The following is a 27,544-nucleotide window of genomic DNA, read 5'->3' as shown; positions in this document are numbered from 1 at the left end:
TCTCCACTCACAACACTCCCAGCGAATGAGCCTCAGCTGCTGCTAGAGCTTCTACTAGAGTTTCCGCCAGGGTGGTCACATGACCTTTTGGCCACGCCCCTTTTTCAAAATTTAACCCCTTGCTGCCCAGGTACAATTTTGACATTTTTCACACACTTGTTAATATCAGCATTTTTAGCAATTAGTGTATACATGGATATAGATATAATTTTTTTTTTTTGGGTGACAATATATTTCCCTAAAAGTGGGGACGTGATATTGGTTCATTATGTATGCAGACTGTGCTGTCTTCTTAGTGGTGTTTGTGTTTTAATGTTATAATAATGATCCCAGTATACTGTTTTTGGTTCTGTTCAGTAAATATATATATATATGTTGCCTTTAGAGTCCTAATTCAAAATGGTGATGGGACCCAACTGTCAGTCTGTTGTGTTCACTCCTGGATGCTGGGCAGCCAATCCTGCACACCTGATACATGTCTCCTGCAGACCAACTGTCATCTGAAGGAGTTGGCAGTGACCTCCAGGTATGAACTGTCCCCCATTGGAAGTTCCCTCTATTGGCAGCTCCAAATTTTGGATTTTTCTATCACTTTCTAACCCGGGGACAGCAGTCATCAGGGACAAATTAAAAGGCCGAATCTCATTACCGGTGACACAGAAAGCATTAAACTCTGACAGAGGCTCTAACCCTTCCCTCTTCTATTCAGTGACCTCTCCATGTATATATAGAGCTACTACTAGAGTTTCCTCACTGTGGTCACATGACCTTGTTTTGGCTGTAACTGACAAATGTCATATTTCGGCCACACACCTTTGTCAGAATGTAACCCCTTGCTGCCCAGGGTCAGTTTTGAGATTTTTCACACACATGTATTTTGTTTTAGGGGGGGAACGACAATCCGTATATTTCCCTACAGTTCCGTGCATTATAATTGACTACAATTATTTTATTATTTTACAATAATTGACTAGACAATTATTTATCTACCATCAAGTCACTTGTGGCCTTTTTTCTGTATACTGTGATAGTACTTATTTATATGACGTTGAGATTTTTCACACACGTTAGAAGCAGAATTTGTAGCTATCCTAATGTAATATCTCACTGCGCTAAGATCTTTGTGCCAAAGACCACTGATCTGTGATAGCCCCTAGGGGACGCCATATTGGTTCATTATGTATGCAGGCTGTGCTTCCTGCTTGGTAGTGCTTGTTCTTTAGGCCTCATGCACACAGGTCATTTTTGTAGCCCCTTTTTGTACTGCTTCCAGACGGCCCTCCATGTTACCCCATGTCTCCATGCTCACATAGACTTTTAGAAGCTTTTAGTAGCAGTAACATTTACCCGCAGGAAAAAAACCCAGCACCAGCGCATCCAGGAGCAGCAGCTTTTTAGCAATAAAAACGCTTGGTGCGTGTAAATGCATCTAAATGCTTGTTAACGCTAGGCACGTGTAGCGCTTGAGCATTCATTTATTTCAAAGGCCAGGATAAATTATTATCCTGGCTAATGAAATGAATTAACGCCCAAGTGCTTGACGCTTGTAAACATGCCGAAACGCGTGGAAAAGCGTTAGCCTCTTTGACAAGCATGAGGTTTTTTTCTGCCAAAATGCTGCTGCCAGGAGGAGGAGTGTTTTAAATATGTCCTTTGTACACGAGGCCTTCATGTTGTTTCCCCTCAATACAATTTCACCATTCTGCTAAATCCTGAATAATAATGATCCCAGTATTCTGTATTTGGCTCTATTTCAGTATGCAGCAGTTTGTGTATTTATATACCTTGCTTTCACAGTCATTGTTCAAAATGCTGATGGGACCCATGGGTGTTCCATCAGGGCTCTCATGGGTCACAATTATGACCCCGCTCATGCTTTAGGGGGGGCCCGTGATGTCTCCCTGTCACTATCATGAGCAAAGAGGAATCCAGAGCAAAGCAGAAGCTCCAAGCTTTTGGCTCCATTTTGAAGTCCTGAGCCAGAGAGTAGCGGAGGAAGGATGGGGTGAGGCCAGCCCTGCTAGGCGGAGAAGTGTCAGTACTGACAACCAGGCGGGGATGGACACCGAGCTATCATCAGGCTGAGCGAGGGGGAAGGAGGAGGAGAGCACCGTCCAGGAGCTGGTACTCCTGTCTTTGGGGAGGTAAAAACAATAGCACACACCACCCTACCCCTCCCCACAACTCCTGCTGACACTCACACAAAAATTCTCACAAAATCCTGTAACACCTCCTGAGGGGCCCCCGAGGTACTGCGGGCTCCAGGGGCTGCAGATTTGACTGTGACAGTTTGAGCAGGATGAGAAGTGGGGAATCTGGATGGGTTTTCTCCGGGTACTCCGGTTTCCTCCCACACTCCAAAGACATGCTGGTAGGTGAATTGACTCCTGTCTAAATTGGCCCTAGTAAGAGCAGCTGATACACCTGATACATGTCTCCTGCAGACCAGCTGTCATGTGAAGGAGCGGGCAGTGACCTCCAGGTATGAACTGTCCCCCATTTGAAGATTCCCCTCTATTAGCAGCTCCAAATTTTGGATTTTCTCATCACTTTCTAACCCGGGGACAGCAGTCAAGGGTAAACATTGAGAGGCTGAATCTCACTTACAGTGACACATGAAGCATTAAAACCTGACAGGGGCTCTTAATCGTCCTCCTCTATCCAGTGACCCCACAATGTGTATATGCTTCCAAAACTGAAGTGGTCTTTTAACCCCTTTTTTCATGACTTTTTGCTTTTGAAGCCTTGTTGCATCCATTTTGGGGACTTTGATTGGATAGTGGCAGTCAGCAGATCTTCCCCTCATTTACAAAGATCTGGAACAACTGCACTTGCAGAGTGCACAGTCTATTCACCTTTAGTAAATCACCCCCGTTGTGTATATAGCAATGACCCCAATAAATATATATTTGGGTGACATAACAACATATTTCCTTACAGTTCCTTGCATTATAATTGACAAATATTCGATGTCCCCTCTGCGTGTTTCTCTTGGGTTTTGTCTGTGAATTTCAGGGGCAGGTAGTGTGTACAACTGCCCTGAACCCCTGCCTGATGGCCTTACATACACCCCTATGAGGGGCTCTGGACTGTGCGAGGGGCTGGTGGTCCCCTGTTAAGGGTCTCAGTGAATCTTATTTGTTGGTTTTTAAAAGATCCTTTGACTTTTCATCTTTTTTCTTCCAATGAAAGTGCTTTATTATGAAATAATGAGCAAAATCTCTCAGAGCAACACAATTCGTTTCCTCGCCGCTCACAGCAATCTCAGCAAATGAGCCACAGCTGCTGGGAGAGCTGACACCTAGTTTACAATATGCTAATGAGGTCACATGACCTTGTTTTGGCTGTAACCCACAAATTCACAATTTAACTCCTTGCTGCCCAAGGACACTTTGGACATTTCTCACACACTTATTAATATCAGCATTTTTTTGGTAGAATATTACTTCTAATACTCAAACACGATATATTTTCTAAAAGCAGAGAGCCTGGAGAATAAAATGGTGGTTGTTGCAATTTGTTACGTTGCATGATATTTGAGCAGATGTTTATAAAATGAAAATTTTCAGGAAAGAAATACATCCATTAATGCATTAAATGCACTTTAGTGCACACAAACAGAATATAGAACCCATTTTTTTGGTAAAATATAAAAGATGATGTTGAGTTGAATAAGTGTACACCAAACATGCCAAGATTTAAAACTTTACACACACAAAACAATTTTTGTAAATCTATTTTATTTAAATGTATTTATTACTTTTTAATAGTTTTTTTTAAATACACTTCATTGATTATACCTATAGGACCAGTCGGAAAAATCCTAAATTACTAAGACTTGAGAGTATGACATCTGATTGGTGGATGTGTGATGTCTGCAGTCATTATTATTTCCAGATCAGCTCTGTATGGGGGAAGGGTAAGGTCCGAGAGCTCACCAGAACCTCTATATTGTTTTGTATCACATTGGTGTCACTTCATCACAGAACACCTTACCACACCCCCTGCTCCTCCTTCTCTCTACCCCATCACCGCCCACATCCTTATATCCAGACCTACGCTGCACATCTTTCACCCCACCCACTACCTTCTATTTAGCCCTACATTGTACCACACTGCCCTTCTCCTCCCATCCAAACCTGCACAACACATCGTCCGCCCCTCCCTCTACACCACACCACACCACTCGCCTCTTCACATTTAGACCTGCACAGCACATCTTTCACTCAGCTCTGCCCAAAGTTCTTAGTGTGATGACCAGGGGTGGACTGACAACTCATGGGGCCCCCGGGCAATAGGAAATAATGGGGCCCCCGTGTCCTTGCCCAAACTCAAAAAAGCCTATGAAAAAGGTACCAGGGGCATCTCATGGGGCCCCTAACTGACCCCAGGCCCTCGGGCAGTGCCCGAGTTTCCAAATGGTCAGTCCGCCTCTGGTAATGACCCTTCGCTCCCCGCCTATTCACAGATTCTACACAGCAGATAAAAAAAAAGTGCATTTATTTATTTATTTTCGGAACCTGGAAAGCAATGCACCATAGATCAGCAGATTGCTGGTGCCATACAAGACTCCTGCAGACTGTTAATGTACATGTTATACCCTGAATATGGATGTAACATGTTACAAAAGGTGAATCTATCCTGACACCAGTCATATGAAAAGTCTGGTACTGCCTCCCTTCTGGAAAAACTATGTGTTTGCCTCTGTCTGGTTTTAATAATTTTGCGTCAAAGACCATGTGTGCTGAAAATGGATGACTATACATGTTCCACGTCAATCAAAAAACTCTGAATTGTTAGCATTCACATAAGAAGCTAAAACTGCAGAAAGAACTTTATTCTGGATCTAAATCCTATAAGGATCAGGGCTACGAGGGGTTTAACCCTGCTACATTCTAATAGGTCCATATAAAGGAGTTCAGTTTCTCAAGCAATATTTTAAACATGACTTTGATCCAAACCAAAAGGAGCGAGTCAGAGAGGAAATGCAATGAATACTCTGCGACTGACAGTGGCCTGTGTTGGGTTGTCATTCCTGATCAGAAAGAGATACAGAAAAATGCAGACGGCACTAACGCCTTGTCTACCAAGGTATGTTTATACAGTGGAGGATGGGACTGTAGTAATTGTGCTATTAAGAAAGGGGGGAGATTGATCTCCTCTGCACTTAATGAACCTGGAAGCAACATGCATTATGCAGGAGAGATATTGGGGGTCTAATAGACCCCTGATGTCTCCATATAGAGGACTTGCTAATACCCCCCCCCCCCCCCCCAATCCTATCATATAGGGGACTCGTTTAGCCCCCTTGAGAGAGCAATAAAGTTTAGAGAAAAAAATATATAATAGAAAAAATAAAAGTGCCCCCATACACACCTGAATGCAAACATAGGGAACAGGTATGTAGACATAAATTTCTCCACACGTGTGCGGTATCACCAGGAATGTTGGCATAAGAGCAATAATTCTACAGTCATAATTCATGTTTAACTGTAAACTGATAACCTATAAAGGCTTCCAAGGTGTCACTTAAAGACAGTTTGGGGTACTATAGTTTTATCCATGTTATCCACTATAGATTTATCCATGTTATCCACCCTCGATTTCAGTCTATCTATAGCAGCAGTGGCAATTTTCTTGATATACAGTAGGATGCCTCAAGTGTGACCCCTGGCATCCCCAAAGGGCCGCATGCACCCGCTGGGCCACAGGTTGGGCATCGAGAGACCTTCAACTCACCACACATTACAATCTGAATACACAATCTTTGTACAATCTCTCTTTTAAGGTTTACCAATACTTTGTCATATGAAGACAAACTATCCATTCATGTTTTATCCAATCAGGCAGACTCTTGCACTACATAGGTGTTGGAAGATCTATAGGAAATTGTACAATCAGATTGTAATATGTGTTTTAAAGGGTAACTCAACTTTGTGGGGAAAAAAATAACAAATAAAAAAAAAATAATAATATAACGTACAGTTATACATACAATACAATTTCGACACAGGTCATATTGTAATTGAATGATAATAAAATTGACCTTACCTTTTCAATCTGCAGTTCCATCATTTTCTGTAAATTGCAATATGGTAACCTGGAGGTGTCCTGTACACAGATGGTGTACAGAACGTCCCCAAAAAACATAATTTCCTGCTTGTGTGATTGGCTCACGGATATTCCCAGAAGTCTGCACTAAGATACAAGTCAGATTTTGGTCATCCCCTTTACTAATCTTTGCACATTGATTTTGTTCTTATAGCCTGGCCTGGTACAAGTGGGGAGTTGGAGAAGTTCAGAACGGAGTGTTTGTGCCCAATGTGTGCTATGATAAATCCAGCCAGGCGTCTGCCTTCTGCTACAACCCAAACTGTAAGTACTACTCATCAGAAACGTACTGATTCAAATCCAAAATCAAGGCAATTTCACACTTTTAATATGGCGACACACATTTACTGCTGAATGTTTTCATAGTCTAAGACCCTTACAAACAAGACACTTAAGGTTCCCTTTTTGATAAAAAATGAAAAGGTGAAGGAACTTCAGGCATCTTGGGCACCCCTCTGGATTTGCTGCACATAGCGCCCAGAGCTGCCAATGTAGCGGTCCATACACCATGGGTGAGTATCCATCATAATGTTAGAAATGGTAAGCATTTGTTAGTCAGTGTGACCATGTGACTTCCCTGACCAATGAGAAGCACTTTTTTCTTCTGGGACACCTTACTAGAAGAAGAAGCCTCAGTTGCACTTCTTATTGGTCAGCACTGTCCATCCATTACTATGGATACATACTTTGAGCTGTGTATTGTGATATACGGACCGCTACAGGAGCAGCATGGGGGCTGCTATGTGCCACTATGTGCAGTGGGGTCTGGAAAGTTGTCCAGGAAATTTGGATTTAGTCCAATTTTTTCATTTTTCATGAAAAGGTACACTTACTCTCTAAAGAGACCCTGTCACCAACCTAAAAAAAGTAGTAGCACAGAAAAAGGTATTTTTCTTACTCATTGTTTTGTTTGGTTATAATAAATCTGAACTCCAGGTTTTTGCATAGTAACATTAGTCCAGCTTGGACCAAAGTCAGTATGCATATTCCATACCTGGTTGATCCCTGTGGAAGCGGAAATCACTACAGTAGCTTCCATGATCTTGCTGTCTTCCAGATCCCGTGCTGAGCAGCTGCCCTGCTGCATAGTGAACATAGGGGGTCACTTGCTTGGCATGGACACCATTCAGAGAACAGTTTGCACATTCTCAGTGCATGCAAAGTGTTCTCTAATTGAACAAGTTGGAGAGGCACCTTTATGATCTCCACCTCATCTAATTGTGCAATATGCTTCTGAACGTCCTAGAAAATTCCACTACTCCAGGAAGAGTCCATTCCTGAGCTCAGCCCCCTCCTTCCTTGCATGTCATACCCCTCTATTCTATATCTAATTACTGTCTGTGCTGGCCTAGCTCCTCTGGCCCCCTTCCTCAACTTCCTACGTAGCCTTTTATGTAGCGGCTAGAGGAAGAATGAAGGGCAATACTATAAATTGTCACTTAGGTGACAGCTCTGACTCTGCTGTGGATGCTGACATCACATCCAAGAGGGTGGGACCCAGCAGTAGTTTCAGGGCTTTTGAATGTCTACACAAGGGAGGCTATTACAGGCAAATAACATGCTTAAAACACGTAAAATAAAAAAAATCCTATGGAAAATATTTTGTTGAAATGAATGGTCTGGTGACAAAGTCTCTTTAAAGTTTATTTCAAGTTAGTTTTGAATAAATTGGGAAGTGGTTTGAGCCTCTGTTAGGCTTTTATTGCTGTGAATCACTGGTAAGATTTTTTAATCGCTTATGGCGGTTCACACCATGAATAACACAGGAACGCACTGCATGCAAAACGCACTCTATTTGCGATCTGCAGCGGGTGTCAGTACAAAGTTAATGACATCCCAAACGCAGTTTGCAAATGTAGTGTGTTTGCACCGAATCACTTGGTACTTTTGTTTTGTTTGTTGTCCGATTGCAATGCGTTTTAAAAAGCACTATATGGGCTTTTTTTCCTCCAATTATACTTACCTAGGTATAATCCGGTATATATTAGTTTAGTTTATTATATAGTATTGCGCTGCATTTTTGTATATAATTATTTGTATGTGGGAACACTTTACATGTTAGCTGCAATATTTGTTTATATTGATTTGGATAGGTCATATTGCACTGTAGGTTTTCACTTATTAGTATTCTATCAGTAAGAGGGGGAAATGTAAGCTCTGCCCATACAGATGCAGAAATTGGCTTCGTTTATTACAGGTATTTATATATCGCCAACCTGTGCTTCCCGGGTGCACGAAAACACCAAGATTGGACGCACGGGCTGGATGCCCAGTGTACATGTAGGGTTCTTACGTATCAATTTGGGGGGACATAAAATGACAGTAACAATGGCTGCTTATACCAGTGAAATTCACTGGTATAAGTAATCAAAGTGAGTCAAAAAATGTATTGCTCCGGTCACAGTATGTTAAACAAAATAATAAAAAAAAAATGTAATAAAAGAATTGAAAAAAACCTTCTTTTTTGTGTTCATACTGTTACCAGTCAGTGTCCTTGATCAGTACCACACCCGTTAAATGATGACGCTTTACTGCACTGGTGAAGGTGTATATATATATATATTAAAAAAATGTACAACTTCAAAAAACTCACATGCCCGATAGTTTGGACTATGTACTTTACAAGAAGGGTCATTTGGGGAATATTTGTACTGTCTGGAGTTTTGAGATCGTCCGTCAGTACATCAGGATTGATCGATATTCAGATATAGATCCCATAGTTTGTGGACTCTATAGCGTTCCTAAAGACAAAATAATATACACAGATTTGGGTTATTTTCACCAAAGAAATGTAGCAAAATACATTTTGGCCTAAATTTATGAAGAAAGATTATTCATTTGCAGAATTTTATAACAGAAACAAAGAAAAATGTGTTTTTTTTTCATAATTTTTGGTCTTTTTTTCATTTATTTTTCATTTATTTAGCAATGAATAAAAAACCCCAGTGGTGATTAAATACCGCCAAAAGAAAGCTCTACTTGTGTGTAAAAATTATAAAAATGTAATATTGGTACAGTGTTGCATGACCGCGCAATTGTCATTGAAAATGCGACTGCCCTGAAAATGGGCCTGGGCAGGAAGGGGGTAAAAGTGCCCGGTATTGAAGTGGTTAAACACTCCACAGCTGAGTAGTCTCCATTCACACCATGCCTGTTGGGCTTTGTTGTGCAATGCAGCGGCAATCTGAAAACCATTGTTCCCAATAGGCCCAGTTCCCACTAACGCACTTTGGGTGGCTGTGCACCGGCTGACAATGAAACCGGCTGCATTTAGAGGGTTAGCTCAGCTTTACTAAAAAACTGCCTATGCAGATAAGGGGCGTCCGTAGGTAAAAACAAACTGTGTGCCTCTGACTAAAGCTGAATAATGCCCTTGCTATAGGTGTAGGCCATTTACATACCACATGAGGCCTGACTGGAATACTCCCAGGGCGTTGCTAGGTGAGGCCTAGTCGTTACCGTGCACCTCCTACATCACAGGAGTGAGGTCTCCAGCACTGAGCTCAGAGCTACTGCATCAGGGAGAGGGAGCGCATGTGAGGGGGTTTGGAAAAGAGAAAAAGCTCATTCCTGTGATGGAGGAGGTGAGAAATAATGACTAGGCCTCGCTTAGCAACGTCCTGGGAGTATTCCAGTCAGGCCTCATGAGGTATGTAAATGGCCTACACCTATAGCAAGGGCATTATTCAGCTTTAGTCAGAGGCACAGTGTTTGTTTTTATCTACAAATGCCCCTTATCTGCGGTAGGCAGGTTTTCCTGTAAGCCCGGTTCACATATATTATTATTATTATTATACAGTATTTATAAAGCGCCCATAGTTCGCTCAGCGCTGTACATTACAAAGGGGGACAGAACATGTGACAGAACAATAACAATACAATGCAAAACATGAGGGGATTGAGGGCCCTGCTCTTTCGAGCTTACAATCTAGGAGGGAGGGGATGCGGACTAGATGCGTTTTGAACCTCATCCGATTTGCATAACGTGAACCAAACCAGTTTTCTATGGAGCCAGTTCACATATGTGAGGGCCGGCCGCAGTGCAATTTTAGAAGGAGTCAGGTACAATTTTCAGTCCGGTTCAGGTGCGATTTCCAGTATCGCACACTTTAAAAATTTGCACCCGAACCCCAGAACGAATTTGCACAAAACTCTTTTTAACCGTTTCCATATCGGGCACTTTTACCCCCTTCCTGCCCAGGCCATTTTTCAGGTTTCAGCACTCTCACACTTTTGAATGACAATTGCGCGGTCATACAACATTGTACCCAAACTAAAATTTTATCATTTTCTTCACACAACTAGAGCTTTCTTTTGGTGGTATTTAATCACCGCTGGGGTTTTTATTTTTTGCTAAATTAACAAAAAAAGGCCAAAAATTTTGAAAAAAAACCACGTTTTTCTTTGTTTCTGTTATAAATGTTTGCAAATAAATAATTTTTCTTCATAAATTTAGGCCAAAATGTATTCTACTACATGTCTTTGGTGAAAATAACCCAAATTAGGATGTGTTATTTAGTTTGTAGCAAAGTTATAGAGTTCACAAACTATGGGATAGATGTGAATATTGATCAGTCCTGAAGTACTGACGGCCAATCTAATTTCTTGAGGTCCAAGAATGTCAGAATAGTAGATATCCCCCAAATGACCCCTTTTGGAAAGTAGACAGTCCGATGTACTTCATAAGAGGCATGGCGAGTTTTTTGAAGTTGTATTTTTTTTTTGTCATAATTTTTCGGAAAATTAAAAAATTTAAATAATTATTTTCACTATTTTTTTTTTTACATACTGTCACCAGTGCAGTACAGCGTCGTCATATAACTGGCATGGCGGTGATCAGGGACACTGGCTGGTGACAGTATGAAAAAAAAATATAGAATTGTTTTTTTTTTTTCATTATTTTTAATTTTTTATTACATTTTTTTCCTTTTATTTACGATTTTTTTCTTCATATTTCACTATGACCAAAGTAGTACAATTTGCATATAGCAAAGAATTAGTTTGCTATAAGCAAGCATTTACCTGAATGACATCGATTCATTCAGGGTTTTTTTTTTTCTTTTGTGCTTAGCTGTGATTTGGCCACAGCTAATCACATGACACAGCTGGGCTGTGATTAGCCCAGCTTGTGCATGTGATTGCTGTGACCAATCACAGCTAAACACACTAGTATACAATGGATGGCATGAATGAAGCCATCCATTGTATACAACTGTCATGTGACCTGCTGTGATTGGTCACAGCAGCTCACATGGTACGGGCAATGGGGCTGGTACTCAGATCTGTCATCGGCCGTCTCCAAGGTACACAGCCGGTGACAGATCACACCACTGCGCGGCTCTGCAGGCGCGCAAACTGCGCATGCCCGGGAGGACGTCATATGAGGTCCACCCGGAATGCTAATGGCTTTTGCCGGCCGCCATTCAGCCATTGGCCGGGCAGCTAATGGTTAAAAATCGTACTGAAACCAGCCCCGCACATATGTGAACCCGGTCTAAAGGTGAACTAACCCCTTAAACGCAGCTGCCGCATACTACAATGTGTCACAGCGCCCTGCAGTGTAAGCCCTGGGTAACACTCATGTAATCTGATGCCTTCCAGAACGCATAGATTGGCATGTGAAGGGAGATAACATGGCTTTCTATAGAGGTCGTTCACACCTACACGCTCCAAACGCAATGCAATTTCGAAGGCCTGGTTCACACCTATGCATTTTGCAGTGCGTTTTCAGTTTTTGCAGAAACGCACTGCAGTCCATTTAACATGGTTTCCTATGGGTCATGTTCATATCTGTGCGTTTTTTGAAAAGAGTCAGGGACTTTTTTCCCCCACGGCAGGTTGCATTTTTGGTTCCATAGACTTCTATAGATACGCATGAAAAACGCTTGCGGTTTTGTTGATTTTTTGTTGGTTTCTGCCACATGACAACATACACCTCCCAAAAATGCATCAAAAACTTGTGTTAAAAAAAAATGGGAAAATAATCAGCTGCATCCTGCATATGTGTGAACCCTGCCTAAAAGGGTCCTGTGCGTGTTTGGTGCGATGCAGTGCGTTCTTGAGCCCCATAGACTTGAATGGAAAAAGCAGTGAAAACACATAGGTGTGCAAAGCCATGCGATTTCATTGTGAGATACACCTCTTTCTAATGTCACAAAATTAGCCAGAACAGAAAGCGCAGCAGAATTGCTTCTTAAATCGCACTTGAAAACGCATAGAAATCCCACCACATCAGTGTAACCAGGGCTAAAAAAAATATATATATTTTCCCTTGTGTTGCGGAAAACGAGCACATCGGATAAGTGCGTTTAACATGCGTCAGTGTGGGCTAATTACAAAGCATGCATCCTCTCTATTTTTCTTCAACTTAAATAAGGGCGTGTGCGTTTAGGTGTGTTCTGGTGCGTTTTTAATGCGTTTTACTGTCGAGTTCAGTGCAGAAAAATGCAGCATGTTTACTTTTTCTTTCTGGAACTGGAGCGCCCTGGAACCGACCTCACTGGTGTGAACGATGCCATTGGAAACCATATAACCTACTATCCATGCGTTTTTGATGCAGAAAAGAATGGACAGCATGTGGTGTGAACTTGGCTCTGACACTAGCTTGACACCTATGCAGGTTGCGATTGCTGCTTTTTTCCTCCATGGTTTGCGCTTTTCACATGGGTTTATAATGCAGTTTGCTTTTTTTGGGATGTGGTAATGTTGCTGGGGGGAGGTGTCTGCTGTCATGCAGGAAACTCGGCAAAAACACGCGTACATTGCTTTTGCTTGCGTTTTTGATGCGTTTCCTTTGAAGTCTATAGAACCACAAACACAACCTGCTGGGGGCAAAAAAAGTCCCTGACCCTTTCCAAACAACGCAGCCACTTTAAAATGCACATAGGTGACCCAGACCCATAAGGAATCATTGTAAATGGACTGCAGTGTGTTTCTGAAAAACGGAAAGCGCGTTGGAAACGGCATCGATGTGAACCTAGCCTCAAGATGATCTGCACAAATCTCGGCACGCTTTCAGTCTCCACCCCCCTTCATCTATGTCCAAGCATTACTGATAGCAATATGTGATGACACCAGGGGGCAATGTTGGGTTGGGGGGCCGTGTTTTTTCTTTTCGGCCCCGTGTTTGGCGGCCTCTCACCCTTCCTCTCTCCATAGATGGGCCCAGGGGCGGACTGACAACTCATGGGGCCCCCGGGCAATAGGGGATCATGAGGCCCCTGTGCCCTTGCCCACACTCAAAGCACACTTAAAAAAGCCTATAAAAGGTACCAGGGGCATTTAATGGGGCCCCCTACTGACCCCGGGCCCTTGGGCAGGGCCCGAGTGCTCTAATGGTCAGTCTACCCCTGGATGGGCCGGTTTTCTGGCAGTCTATGAGTGTGAGACACTGCGAGCCAGCAATTAGGGGGGTGTTCAATGGCATTTTCCTGTTCTGTTTGGAGAGGGGGGTTCCCTGTGATTTCTCTCTTTGCCCCTGCATGGCTTCCATCAGTCCAGGAGGAATAGTATCTTAGAATTGACCTTTCATCTCATCTTGCGATGTAACAGGAGCAAAATCTCCCCCCGCCGGGGTCCGATCTAATACTACAAAGGGGCATGTGCAGTTGCTGAAACCTGGGATTGAACCAGGGACCACTAGACCTTCAGTCTAACGTTCTCCCAACTGAGATATTTCAGCTTCTTGATGCCCCAAAGGATTTGTAAGTAGGATCATAATGATGATACCCAGCAGCAGGTACAAGTGGTTTACAACCACTTTAACTATGTCTATTGGGACGCAGCGTCTGCATGGACACAGCCGCGGTTCCCAATTTTGACATTCATGCAGGGGAAAGGGAATCAAACCCAACCCCAAACGCACCTGCACCAACCCGGATATCAAATTATGAGCAATGGCTGTGTCTGTGCAGCCACTGAGTCCCAATAGACATGAATGGCACTGTGTGGGATGCACAGGTATTTCTTGCATCCGTGTAAGGCAGTGGCATTCATTTCTTATGGGTTTTCTTGTGTTGTTTTGGGGTTTTTTTATTTCTTGTGTGTTTAATAGTTTTGGATAATCCCTGTGGCTGCAGCGTCCGACTCTTGTTCGATGATGGTAGTTGTCCTTGGTTGTTTAGTTTCCGTAGTGGCCCATGTCTGCTTGATGTCCATGGTTGCTTGGTTTGGGTTGTTGTCCACGGTTGCTTGGTTTGGGTTGTCCATGCAGCCGCTGCTTCCCAACAGACATGAATGACACTGTGTGGGATGCACAGGTGTTTTGTGCATCTGCGTAAGGCAGTGCCATTCATTTCCTATTTTTGTTTTTCTGTTTTTTGTTCTTTTGTTGCTTCTTTGTGTTGTTTTGTGGTTTTTTGGTTTCTTGCCTGTTTAATGGTTTGGATAAGTCCTGCACAGGCTGCAGCTTCTGACTCTTGCTCGATGTTGTTTTGGGTTTTTGTCCATGGTTGTTTGGTTTCATTGTTGTTGTCCATGGATACTTGGTTTTGGTTGTCCACGGTTACTTGGTTTTGGTTGTCCATGGTTGCTTGGTTTGGGTTGTTGCCCATGGTTGCTTGGTTTGGGTTGTTGTCAGTGGCGTCCCTAGGTGGGTGCAAGCTGCACCCACTCATTTTTTTGAGACAGATAGAGCTTTCTTTTGGTGGTATTTAATCACCTCTGGGATTTTTATTTTTTCCTAAAAAAACTAAAAACCACTGAAAATTTTGAAAAAAAATGTTTTTTCTTAGTTTTTGTTATACAATTTTGTAAATAAGTGATTTTTCTCCTTCACTGATGTGCGCTAATGAGGCTGCAGTGATGGGCACTGATAGGCTACACTGATAGGTGGCACTGATGGGCACTGATGAGGAGGCACTGGTAGGTTGCACTGATGGGCATTGACAGGCATCACTGATGAGTACTGAAAGGCAGCACTGATACATGACACTGATACATGGCACTGATAGGCGGCGCTGATAGGCAGCACTGACTGGCACTGATAGGTGGCACTGACTGGCACTGATAGGCGGCACTGACTGGCACTGATAGGCGACACTGACTGGCACTAATAGGCGGCACTGATTGGCAGCACTGATAGGTGGCACTGATTGGCATTGATAGGTGGCACTGACTGGCACTGATGGGTGACATTGAAAGGCAGATCAGATAGGCACTGATATGTGGCATTGATGTGCACTGGTATGCACTGATATGTGGCATTGATGTGGAACTGATGTGCACTGGCACTGATGGGCATTGGCACTGATGAGCACTGACAGGTGGCACTTCTGGGGCCACATTGATCATCAGTGCCCTGATGATCAGTGTACATGTCCCCTCCGCCGAAAGCAGATTACCGGCTCTCCTCTCCTCTCGAGCTGTCAGCGTGACAGCTCGAGAGGAGAGAAATGCCGATAACCGGCATTTCCGTGTTTACATGTGATCAGTGGTGATTGGACACAGCTGATCACAGGACCGAGCCAACATCTTCGGCTCTTTCCGTGATCCGCTGTGTTCGAGGGACACAGCGGACCGGTGATCGCCGCGCTGCGCGCTCCCTGAGCCGCGCATGCGCAGTGAGAATGGTAGGACGTCATATGACGTCCTATCAGAACGAGAGAACCACCTTGCGCCCGTCCTTGTACTATAGGGCGGGCGGAAGGTGGTTAATGGTTTGGATAAGTCCTGCACAGACTGCAGCTTCCGACTCTTGCTCGATGTTGGTTTTGGTTGTTGTCCATGGTTGTTTGGTTTCGGTTGTTGTCCATGGTTACTTGGTTTTGGTTGTCCACGGTTACTTGGTTTTGGTTGTCCATGGTTTGGTTTCGGTTGTTGTCCATGGTTACTTGGTTTTGGTTGTCCACGGTTGCTTGGTTTTGGTTGTCCATGGTTGCTTGGTTTGGGTTGTTGTCCATGGTTGCTTGGTTTGGGTTGTTGTCAGTGGCGTCCCTAGGTGGGTGCAAGCCACACCAGGTGACACCAATCGCACAGTGTGACACCCAGGGGCATATCTGCCCCCAGGCAGAAGGGACAAGGGACCAGGGCTTGGCAGGTCAGGAGAGCTTGTCATAGCTCGGGTGGGAGGCAGGGTTTAGGCAGGGGGCGGGCTCAGCAAGTCTTGAGCAGGGAAGGTGGGCTCAACTTATGCCATCCTGAGTTAATGGCAAGTCGGCTGTCTTACCCTCTCTGTGCTTCCCGGAGCGCTGATTCCCTGCTGCACCCACTGACATCGATAGGATCTAGCACAGCAATGGGCAAACTACGGCCCGCGGGCCGTATACGGCCCGGCGGACCTTTTAATCCGGCCCGCGGAGCTAGGCTCCTCTCACAGTCCGCCCTGAAGTCCCCAAGTCCCCCCTGTGTCAATTCACTTACCTTTGCTCCGCGCGCTCCTCTCGCCGTGTCCCGCGCCGTTCCGGTGTAGCATGAAAATCTGTCCTATGAGGATCTGTCCCCCTCGACGTATCTGCGCATGTGCCGGAGATCGCCGATTGGCTGCTAATGCCTGAAACTGGCACATGCGCAGATACGTCGAGGGGGACAGATCCTCATAGGAGACAGATTTTCATGCTGCACCGGAACGGCGCGGGACACGGCGAGAGGAACGCGCGGAGCAAAGGTAAGTGAATTGACACAGGGGGGACTTGGGGACTTAATATGGGGGATGAATTAATATGGGGAATGAATTACTATATGGGGGATGAATTACTATGGGGGATGAATTACTATATGGGGATGAATTACTATGGGGGATGTATTACTATATGGGGGATGTATTACTATATGGGGGATGAATTACTATGGGGGATGAATTACTATGGGGGATGAATTACTATGGGGGATGAATTACTATATGGGGGATGAATTACTATATGGGGATGAATTACTATGGGGGATGTATTACTATATGGGGGATGAATTACTATGGGGGATGAATTACTATATGGGGGATGAATTACTATGGGGGATGAATTACTATGGGGGATGAATTACTATGGGGGATGAATTACTATATGGGGGATGAATTACTATATGGGGGATGAATTACTATGGGGGATGAATTACTATATGGGGGATGAATTACTATATGGGGATGAATTACTATGGGGGATGAATTACTATGGGGGATGTATTACTATGGGGGATGTATTACTATATGGGGGATGAATTACTATATGGGGGATGAATTACTATGGGGGATGAATTACTATGGGGGATGAATTACTATATGGGGGATGAATTACTATGGGGGATGAATAACTATGGGGGATGTATTACTATATGGGGGATGAATTAATATGGGGGATGAATTACTATGGGGGATGAATTACTATGGGGGATGAATTACTATGGGGGATGAATTAATATGGGGGATGAATTACTATATGGGGATGAATTACTATGGGGGATGAATTATATGGGGGATGTATTACTATATGGGGGATGAATTACTATGGGGGATGAATTACTATATGGGGGCTGTATTACTATATGGGGGATGAATTACTATGGGGGATGAATTACTATATGGGGGATGAATTACTATATGGGGGATGAATTACTATATGGGGGATGAATTACTATGGGGGATGAATTACTATATGGGGGATGAATTACTATATGGGGGATGAATTACTATGGGGGATGAATTACTATATGGGGGATGAATTACTATGGGGGATGAATTACTATATGGGGGATGAATTACTATAGGGGGGATGAATTACTATATGGGGGATGAATTGCTATATGGGGGATGAATTGCTATATGGGGGATGAATTGCTATGGGGGATGAATTACTATAGGGGGGATGAATTACTATGGGGATGAATTACTATGGGGGATGAATTACTATATGGGGGATGAATTACTATATGGGGGATGAATTACTATGGGGGATGAATTACTATATGGGGGCTGAATTACTATGGGGGATGAATTACTATATGGGGGATGAATTACTATATGGGGGATGAATTACTATGGGGGATGAATTACTATATGGGGGATGAATTACTATAGGGGGGATGAATTACTATTGGGGGGATGAATTACTATTGGGGGGATAAATTACTATATGGGGGATGAATTACTATATGGGGGATGAATTACTATATGGGGGATGAATTACTATGGGGGATGAATTACTATATGGGGGATTAATTACTATGCTTACTATGGGGGAATATTACTATACTTACTATGGATGACACATACACATAATTCATCTACTCTTGGTCCGGCCCCCGGGTCCAATATATGAACCCATTGCGGCCCTCGAGTCAAAAAGTTTGCCCACCTCTGATCTAGCAGGAAGCCGAGACCCGGACTGAGCATTGCAGCTAGGCTCCGCCCACCCGGCCTCTATTCCATTCACTGCATAGGGCCGGAGGACAGAGCCTAGAGGTCAGCTGACCGTGAAGAGGGGGTGCAGGAGAGGAGACCATCACTGCATGTCAAGTATCAGTGCAGCCGCAGACACCACGGACCCCAGATAAGTGCTCCATTAATTGTCAAATAGTCCCCCTTCTCTATCTCTCTCTCCCCCTCCTCTCTCCCCCCCCCTCCCCCCCCTTTCTCCTCTCCCCCCTCTTTGGTTGTTGTCCATCGTTGCTTGGTTTCATTTGTCCATGGTTGCTCAGTGTCAGTAGTTTTCCATTGTTGTCCATTGGCTGCAGCTTCTGACTCTTACTCTCATTGTCAGTCAATGAAATAAAGTTTCTTCCTTGCCTCTATTGGTGTTTTATGAGCCTCTTTGTTGGACATTTGCATGGGACCCAATGCGGATGTCGAGTTGAGAGCACCGGATGTGTCCATGCAGCCGCTGCTTCCCAACAGACATGAATGACACTGTGTGGGATGCACAGGTGTTTTGTGCATCTGCGTAAGGCAGTGGCATTCATTTCCTATTTTTGTTTTTCTGTTGATTTTTGTTCTTTTGTTGCTTCTTTGTGTTGTTTTGTGGTTTTTTGGTTTCTTGCCTATTTAATGGTTTGGATAAGTCCTGCACAGGCTGCAGCTTCTGACTCTTGCTCGATGTTGGTTTTGGTTGTTGTCCATGGTTGTTTGGTTTCGGTTGTTGTCCACGTTTACTTGGTTTTGGTTGTTCATGGTTGCTTGGTTTTGGTTGTTGTCCACGTTTACTTGGTTTTGGTTGTTCATGGTTGCTTGGTTTTGGTTGTTGTCCACGTTTACTTGGTTTTGGTTGTTCATGGTTGCTTGGTTTTGGTTGTTTTCCACGTTTACTTGGTTTTGGTTGTTCATGGTTGCTTGGTTTTGGTTGTTGTCCATGGTTACTTGGCTTTGGTTGTTCATGGTTGCTTGGTTGTTGTCCACGTTTACTTGGTTTTGGTTGTCCATGGTTACTTGGTTTTGGTAGTTGTCCACGGTTTCTTGATTTTGGTAGTTGTCCATGGTTGTCCATTGAATTGGTGTTCACTGATGGCATCATCAAACTGTCACTTATGTAGGAAAAATTGGTGAAATTCTCCTGTTCTTTTGGTGATATTACATCATTCCGATCCTTGCGGTCGATAATTTTATCTAACTTGACTTGGTTATATGATGAATCCTTGGGATTCTGAAAGAGAAAGAGGCATTAGTCACTATTTCTAATTGATACAGAAAATGGTAACAAAGCATGGTGAGCCCCAACTACCCCCCCCCCCATTGCAGCAGATAACAGTAAACAGGCTTCTTCCACCCTAGCTCCCTCTAGTGGTCAGAAGAAGCATTACACTTCATTATCCCACATTGTCTAACCCAAAGAACAAATGTAGTATTTTCAAGCTTAGGCCTTGATTGTGGTGGCTGCATTCGTTTTAATTGCATTTTACGGGTTAAGCACATTTTCTGCAAGTATAGGACAATACCTGGTAATCCAGACACAAATCCAGTGTCCTCGTAAGCTCCTGTGCACTGAACTAAGATCTCAAACAATATTATCAGCTTTCTCAGCTATTGTCTGTGAACTACAAACCAACACCCCGGTGTGCAATGGAGATAAAGAGAGGTGCAGATGTTTGTAGTCCTAATCAGAAAAGCAGGCTAGGGTGACAATGCTGCTTCTCCATAGATACAGTACAGTAAGTGAGTGAACGTTGTCACCCTTGGGCAGGAAGTGTGCAGCAGGAGGGATTTATATGTAAAATAAATCAGGTCTTAGCTTTGCACCTGACCTATCCACAATAATCATCTCCAGTAATAAGCAGAATTGATTCAGACCAGGCTGGATGATTGTGTAATGATCACAAATTCATAGACAAGTCTGAAAATTCTGTAAAAACAAATGTCTCAGCGCTGAAGAGCCGGCCGCTGAACATCTCCAATCCCTTTAATGTGGTTGAACTCCATTATCTGTATACTTACTGGTTTTGATGGCATGCGTAGCTTTCTTCTATCTAACTCCACCCAGTTGATGGTGTTGAAGAACTGGCATCTCCTGATGTCACTGACTTGGTATTTTCGCTCATCTTGGTCTTTCCACAGAAGCTGTAAAGAAGAATAAAATATAATGAGACACTGAAGGAGCAAATAAATAATAATAATAATAATAATAATAAATAATAACCACATGCCGCCCAGCCACTGTATAAATACGGCGGCAGGGCGGCACGGCTGGGAAAAAGCACGTTTTAAAACGTGTGTTTTGTAAACAGGTAGGGGGCGCGCCGCCGCCCTACCTGTCCCGCCGATCACAGCCGCGGATGTCAGTCGCCGGGTCACAGCCAGTCCTTACCGGCTATATCCCGGCGATCGGCGGCAATCTCTGACAGAGCACAGCTGCAGTAGCTGTGTTTTCTGTCAGTTCCCTGACAGCTACAGGACACGCTGAACGGGACAGAAGAGTTTCTCTCTCCCGATCAGCGGTGTTCCCTGCAGTACACACCCCCGCCCCCAGTAAAACATTCCCCTCACACAGTTAACCCTTTCCCTGAAAAATAAAGTGAATCCCTTCCTCCCCAATGCCATTAATACAGTGTCAGTGTTTTGTTTTTTTTGCACTGATCACTGTATTGGTGTCACTGGGGATGTCAGTGACCCCAAGTCAGTACCCCCCAATGTCAGAATGTCCACCGCAGTCCCGCCATAAGTCACTGATCGCCGCCATAAGTCGATGATCGCCGCCATTATTAGTATAAAAAAAAAACTAAAAATCCCAGTATCTGTCCCGCCATTTGTAAACGCTATAACTTTCATGTAAACCAATTAATTTACACATATTGGGTTTTTTTTTTAGCAAAGACATGTCGCAGAATGCATTTTGGCAGAAATTTATGACTAAATTTGATTTTTACATTTTTTTTTACTGGACATGTTTTATAGCAAAAAGTCCAAAATATTGTTTTTTTTTTCCTCAAAATTGTCAGTCATTTTTTTTTATAGTGCAAATAATAAAAACCGCACAGGCAATCAAAGACCACCGAAAGAAAGCTCAATTTCTGGGGAAAAAAAAGATGTAAATATCATTTATGTACCGTATTGCATGACCGCGCAATTGTCCGTTAAACTAGCGCAGTGCTGTATAGCAAAAAAAGGGCGTAAATTGCAGTATTTATACCATAGTTTGTAGACGCTATAACTTCCACACAAAGCAATCCATATACACTTATTGGGATTTTTTACCAAAAACATGGAGCAGAATACATTTTGGCCTAAATTTATAACCAACTTTGAGTTTACTATATATTTTTTATAGCTGAAAGTAAAAAATATTGTTTTTCTTCAAAATTTTTGGCCTTTTTTTGTTTATAGCGTGAAAAATAAAAGGCGCACAGGTGATCAAATACCACCGAAAGAAAGCTCTATTTGTGTGAAAAAAAGGACGTAAATTTCGTTTGGGTGCAGCATTGCATGACCGCGCAATTATCAGTTGAATCAGTGCAGTGCCGAGTAGCGAAAAGAGGCCTGGTCATTAAGGGGGGTAAATCCTCTGGAGGTCAAGTGGATAATAAATAACAATCTCTGAGCAATAGAGAAGCTTAGGCTGTGTGTATACTTACTGTAGTATAATAATAATAATAATAATAATAATACTTACTCTCTTTAGGAGGTCACAGAGGTCAGATTCAAAAAAGTCCGGATAATCTGGATCCATGGAGATGATCCTATTTTTCACTTTGTTGAAGGGGTGTTTGCCAGACGCCATCTCGTACACTATTACTCCAAGGGAGAAATAGTCAACCATGGTGAAGTAATCCATGTTTTGCAAGACCTGTAGAAACACAAGGGAGAAAAAATTGTATGAGACAAAGATGACAACATAGTGACATTTGTGATGTGTGAAGCTCATGGAGGAATGAAATCGTGATCAAATAGCATGACATTGAGGTGGAGCTTGTGAACATTGGAGGAGAGGGGCTTAAAGTGGATGTAAACTCAAAACGTTTTCTTGGTTTTTTTTTTTGGACGAAGCAGAAAAGTGTCAAATACTCCTTCTAGGTTATTATTTGTTTTTGGGTTTTTTTTGCTGTCTACCACTGGGGACATTTCTTTTCACCTTCTGTTCCAGAAATGCAACAGGAAGTTATTTAGAAATTTCCCTGTGTGGGGAATTCTCTTTTACAGAATTGTCCCCAGAACAGGTATCCCCATTTCCCCTTTACTCTTGTTCTGGGATGAACTGTAACATTTTGGAATTCACTCTTACGATTTTTCTCAATGACAATGGTCACCAGAACAAATAGAGGAGTGAATCTACCCAATGGGGACACAGATAGCAAAAAATGTTTAACAGTCTAAAAACGTTCCCTACTCCTACCAAACAAAAAGCAAAGATTTGCCTAGAGGTACGCTATAACTGTCCATTTTAAAGTAGTTGGATGAAGGTATATGGACTCCAATAGCTCAATAGTCACACTCGCTCTCCGTGTTTAAGAGAAGAAGGAAAACAGCAGGAGAGCAATTACTGAAGGTTTTACCCCATTTGTATGTGTGAATCGGGCTGGACCGATCTATCCATCCACACCGGGCCTCATTGTCCCCTACAAAGAAACTCCAACACTGCTGCAGGTCTCAGAACTCCCCACCTTTTGTTGGGGCTATTGATCTGTCCTGGAAACCCATTGAAAGCAACTGGGGCACCAGTGGAGACATTCTTCATTTAGTGAAAGTGGAGCATCCATTTATTTCTTCTCTATATCCAATGATGATAAATGGTATATCTTGATAAATATTACAATTAAGTCTGATATTAGACTTATACTTACTTCTGGGGCCATGAAGGCTGGTGTCCCCGCATAACCACTGATTCTCTTCGATTCGGTGACTCCTCTCACTGCTGTTCCAAAATCTGCAATTCTGGCATGGCCGTCGCTGTCTAAGAGGATGTTTTCCGGCTTCAGATCTCTGTGAACAATCTCTTTGGCGTGCAGGAATTGCAGGCCGCATAGAATTTCCGCTGTTAAATTCCTGATAGAGAAAGAAATACATATATTAGCACTGAAAATCTTAACAGACCAGCTAAAGATGAAGTGACTTTTACGTAGAATTCATAGGGGTATTGATGGATGGGCTTAGTTGGAGGGGCCTGGCTAGGTCACATCCTGTCCTCAGTGATCAGCCTCTCCCAACTCCAAAGTGACCCTGACATCAAACTTACCTTAATCTGTTCACTTGTAGTGGAGCTGAAGAATTTATCAGTTGATAGAGATCCCCTTTACTCAGATACTCCATAACAAAGACAAGATGAGTCTGTAAAAAAGATGAAAACAGGTTAGATTATAGACATTCACTTTGTGGAGGAATATATGGAGACACGCACACCGGCATACAGTGCAGCGTGGCATCTTTACTAAGTGCTTCCTGAGGGAATTCTGAAAAACTGCACATAGAAGAAATGTAAGCCGCCATCACTGGACTACTTTTATCACAATATTAATTTTGTCTTGCTGTAAGGGTGATCCAGTGACTTCCATACTTTGGTTCACCATCCTAGAAGATGCATGTAGATCAGGAGTCCTGACTTCTGTCTTGCTAGCTGCAAACTTGTCCTTGCTGAGTGACTCAAGGTTTTGAGGTCAGAGACAGCCAGGCAGCTATCAATGTCTAAAGTCAGTAATGACAGCCTCTCAGTACATGGTTTCTTGAAGGAAAGCCTCTACTCTGTACAGTTTACTTCACTAATCTCCAGCCTTGTAAGAAGCACGCTAGAGTTCCTCTCTTACCTTTACTGCATTCCTCTGATCTACAGCCAGAGCCCCCAGAAAAGCATGGTGTGGGAATCAAGTGAAGTTTCCTTCTGCCTCTTTAAATTTAGCACTTAGTGCCTAGAGGACTAGCTGACAGGTCCAAACACTGTCATCTCATTGGGCAAAGGGATGCTTATCCTTGTGTAAAGTTTTGACTCCCAAAAAAGTCACTATTTACATAACTATTGTAGGGGGTCTGTATCAGTAGTGGAGCACAGTACTGGGAAGAGAAGAAGAAATTAGTAGATGAAAATACTTACCTCTATCTGGAATGTCCCATACAAATGGGTAAGATACGTGTTCTCTCTGCATTCTTCTAGAATGTTTCTTTCATTAAAAGCAGCGCAGGGATTAGAAAGCAGAAGTTTCTTTTTTCTGATGATCTTCACTGCCACCTTTTGGCCAGTGGTGGTATGGGTGGCCAACGCCACTTTTCCATAGCTCCCCTGTCCAATAACCTTATGGAAGGCAAAGCTTTCCACAGATAGTTTGTGTGACTGGCTGTTGCTGACACTGCTGGATGGGACCAGTTCAGTTTTTGCAGCCTCAGTGCTGGATAGGCTGTCTTCACTTTGCCGGTCCTCCTCAGTCATAGATGGTGTTGTTGCCTCCCTGTCACTGGTGGATTGAACCAGTGCAGTATTCTCACCCTCAGTGTTGGAGGTGATGACTGCACTTTGTTGTTCCTCCACAGTCTTAGGTGGTGTTGCATCTCTGTCACTGGTGGATGAAACCAGTGCAGTATTCTCACCCTCAGTGTTAGATTGGGTGACTGCACTTTGTTCCTCCACCTTCGTACGTAGTGCTGTTGCATCTCTGTCACTGGTGGATGAAACCAGTGCAGTGTTCTCACCCTCAATGGTAGATGGGGTGACTGCACTTTGTTGGCCCTCCACAGTCATAGATGATGTTGTTGCATCTCTGACACTGGTGGATGAGACCAGTGCACTGTTCTCACCCTCAATGGTAGATGGGGTGACTGCACTTTGTTGGTCCTCCACAGTCATAGATGATGTTGTTGCATCTCTGTCGCTGGTGGATGAGACCAGTGCAGTGTTCTCACCCTCAATGGTAGATGGGGTGACTGCACTTTGTTGGCCCTCCACAGTCATAGATGATGTTGTTGCATCTCTGTCGCTGGTGGATGAAACCAGTGCAGTGTTCTCACCCTCAATGGTAGATGGGGTGACTGCACTTTGTTGGCCCTCCACAGTCATAGATGATGTTGTTGCATCTCTGACACTGGTGGATGAGACCAGTGCACTGTTCTCACCCTCAATGGTAGATGGGGTGACTGCACTTTGTTGGCCCTCCACAGTCATAGATGATGTTGTTGCATCTCTGACACTGGTGGATGAGACCAGTGCAGTGTTCTCACCCTCAATGGTAGATGGGGTGACTGCACTTTGTTGGTCCTCCACAGTCATAGATGATGTTGTTGCATCTCTGTCGCTGGTGGATGAGACCAGTGCAGTGTTCTCACCCTCAATGGTAGATGGGGTGACTGCACTTTGTTGGTCCTCCACAGTCATAGATGATGTTGTTGCATCTCTGTCGCTGGTGGATGAAACCAGTGCAGTGTTCTCACCCTCAATGGTAGATGGGGTGACTGCACTTTGTTGGTCCTCCACAGTCATAGATGATGTTGTTGCATCTCTGTCACTGGTGGATGAAACCAGTGCAGTGTTCTCACCCTCAATGGTAGATGGGGTGACTGCACTTTGTTGGTCCTCCACAGTCATAGATGATGTTGTTGCATCTCTGACACTGGTGGATGAAACCAGTGCAGTGTTCTCACCCTCAATGGTAGATGGGGTGACTGCACTTTGTTGGTCCTCCACAGTCATAGATGATGTTGTTGCATCTCTGACACTGGTGGATGAAACCAGTGCAGTGTTCTCACCCTCAATGGTAGATGGGGTGACTGCACTTTGTTGGTCCTCCACAGTCATAGATGATGTTGTTGCATCTCTGTCTCTGGTGGATGAAACCAGTGCAGTGTTCTCACCCTCAATGGTAGATGGGGTGACTGCACTTTGTTGGTCCTCCACAGTCATAGATGATGTTGTTGCATCTCTGTCACTGGTGGATGAAACCAGTGCAGTGTTCTCACCCCCAATGGTAGATGGGGTGACTGCACTTTGTTGGTCCTCCACAGTCATAGATGATGTTGTTGCATCTCTGTCACTGGTGGATGAAACCAGTGCAGTGTTCTCACCCCCAATGGTAGATGGGGTGACTCCACTTTGTTGGTCCTCCACAGTCACAGATGATGTTGTTGCATCTCTGACACTGGTGGATGAAACCAGTGCAGTGTTCTCACCCCCAATGGTAGATGGGGTGACTGCACTTTGTTGGTCCTCCACAGTCATAGATGATGTTGTTGCATCTCTGTCACTGGTGGATGAAACCAGTGCAGTGTTCTCACCCCCAATGGTAGATGGGGTGACTCCACTTTGTTGGTCCTCCACAGTCACAGATGATGTTGTTGCATCTCTGACACTGGTGGATGAAACCAGTGCAGTGTTCTCACCCTCAATGGTAGGTGGGGTGACTGCACTTTGTTGGTCCTCCACAGTCATAGATGATGTTGCATCTCTGGTGAATGGAACCAGTAGATTGTTCTCACCCTCCAGGGTGGTGTTGACGCTCAGAGATAGTGTATTGTTTTCTCCTGGAGAGGGAAAAAAATGTTATTTTCTTTTTGTTATACAAATCTTTGGACATTTAAATGTATTTTCTTTAACATATGTATGTGAGTGTCATCTGTGTCATGAAAATAATTTGTGTTGAACGTTTGAAAAATATACGTTCTATACATATGGACGATATTGTTGTTGTCACCCTGGGAGTCCATTCTCAGCACATGGCTTTTTCTGCCAGAACACGTGTATGCTAGTCTTATGAAGCCCCCATGACATCCGTAACAGCTATTCACCCCCTAAATATCCAGACTTAAACTTTGAGGCCACCAAGAGATAGACATCACAATGTGATCTCTCACAACGCTGAGAGCTTAGTGCCAAAGACCACTGATCTGCTAGAAGGGGGGGGGCGCCATATTGGTTCGATATGTATGCAGGCTGTGCTGTCTGCTTAGTAGTGCTTGTGCTTCAGTGTTGCTTCCTGTCAATGCCATTTCACCATTCTGCTAAATCCTACATAATAATGATCCCAGTATTCTGTTTTTGGTTCAGTTTCAGTAGATATATATATATATATGTTGGCTTTAGAGTCCTAATTCAAAATGGTGATGGGA

The 27,544-nt window shown here is 43.6% G+C and overlaps 1 long non-coding RNA gene across 1 annotated transcript; it reads left to right on the top strand.

Annotated features, from left to right (window-relative positions):
- Positions 1-334: 334 nt before the first annotated feature.
- On the top strand, positions 335-27,544 carry LOC149456722 (uncharacterized). The gene is made up of 3 exons (XR_016313818.1): positions 335-526; positions 6,266-6,375; positions 27,519-27,544. It is a non-coding gene; the product is annotated as an uncharacterized LOC149456722 (long non-coding RNA).

Source organism: Staurois parvus, unplaced genomic scaffold (assembly GCF_062004578.1).
Source record: "Staurois parvus isolate SC_StPar_1 unplaced genomic scaffold, SC_StPar_1.0 ptg000350l, whole genome shotgun sequence".
NCBI classification, from domain to species: Eukaryota; Metazoa; Chordata; class Amphibia; order Anura; family Ranidae; genus Staurois; species Staurois parvus.
Note: the sequence above shows the minus strand (reverse complement) of the source record. Positions and strands in the feature narration are given on the sequence as shown.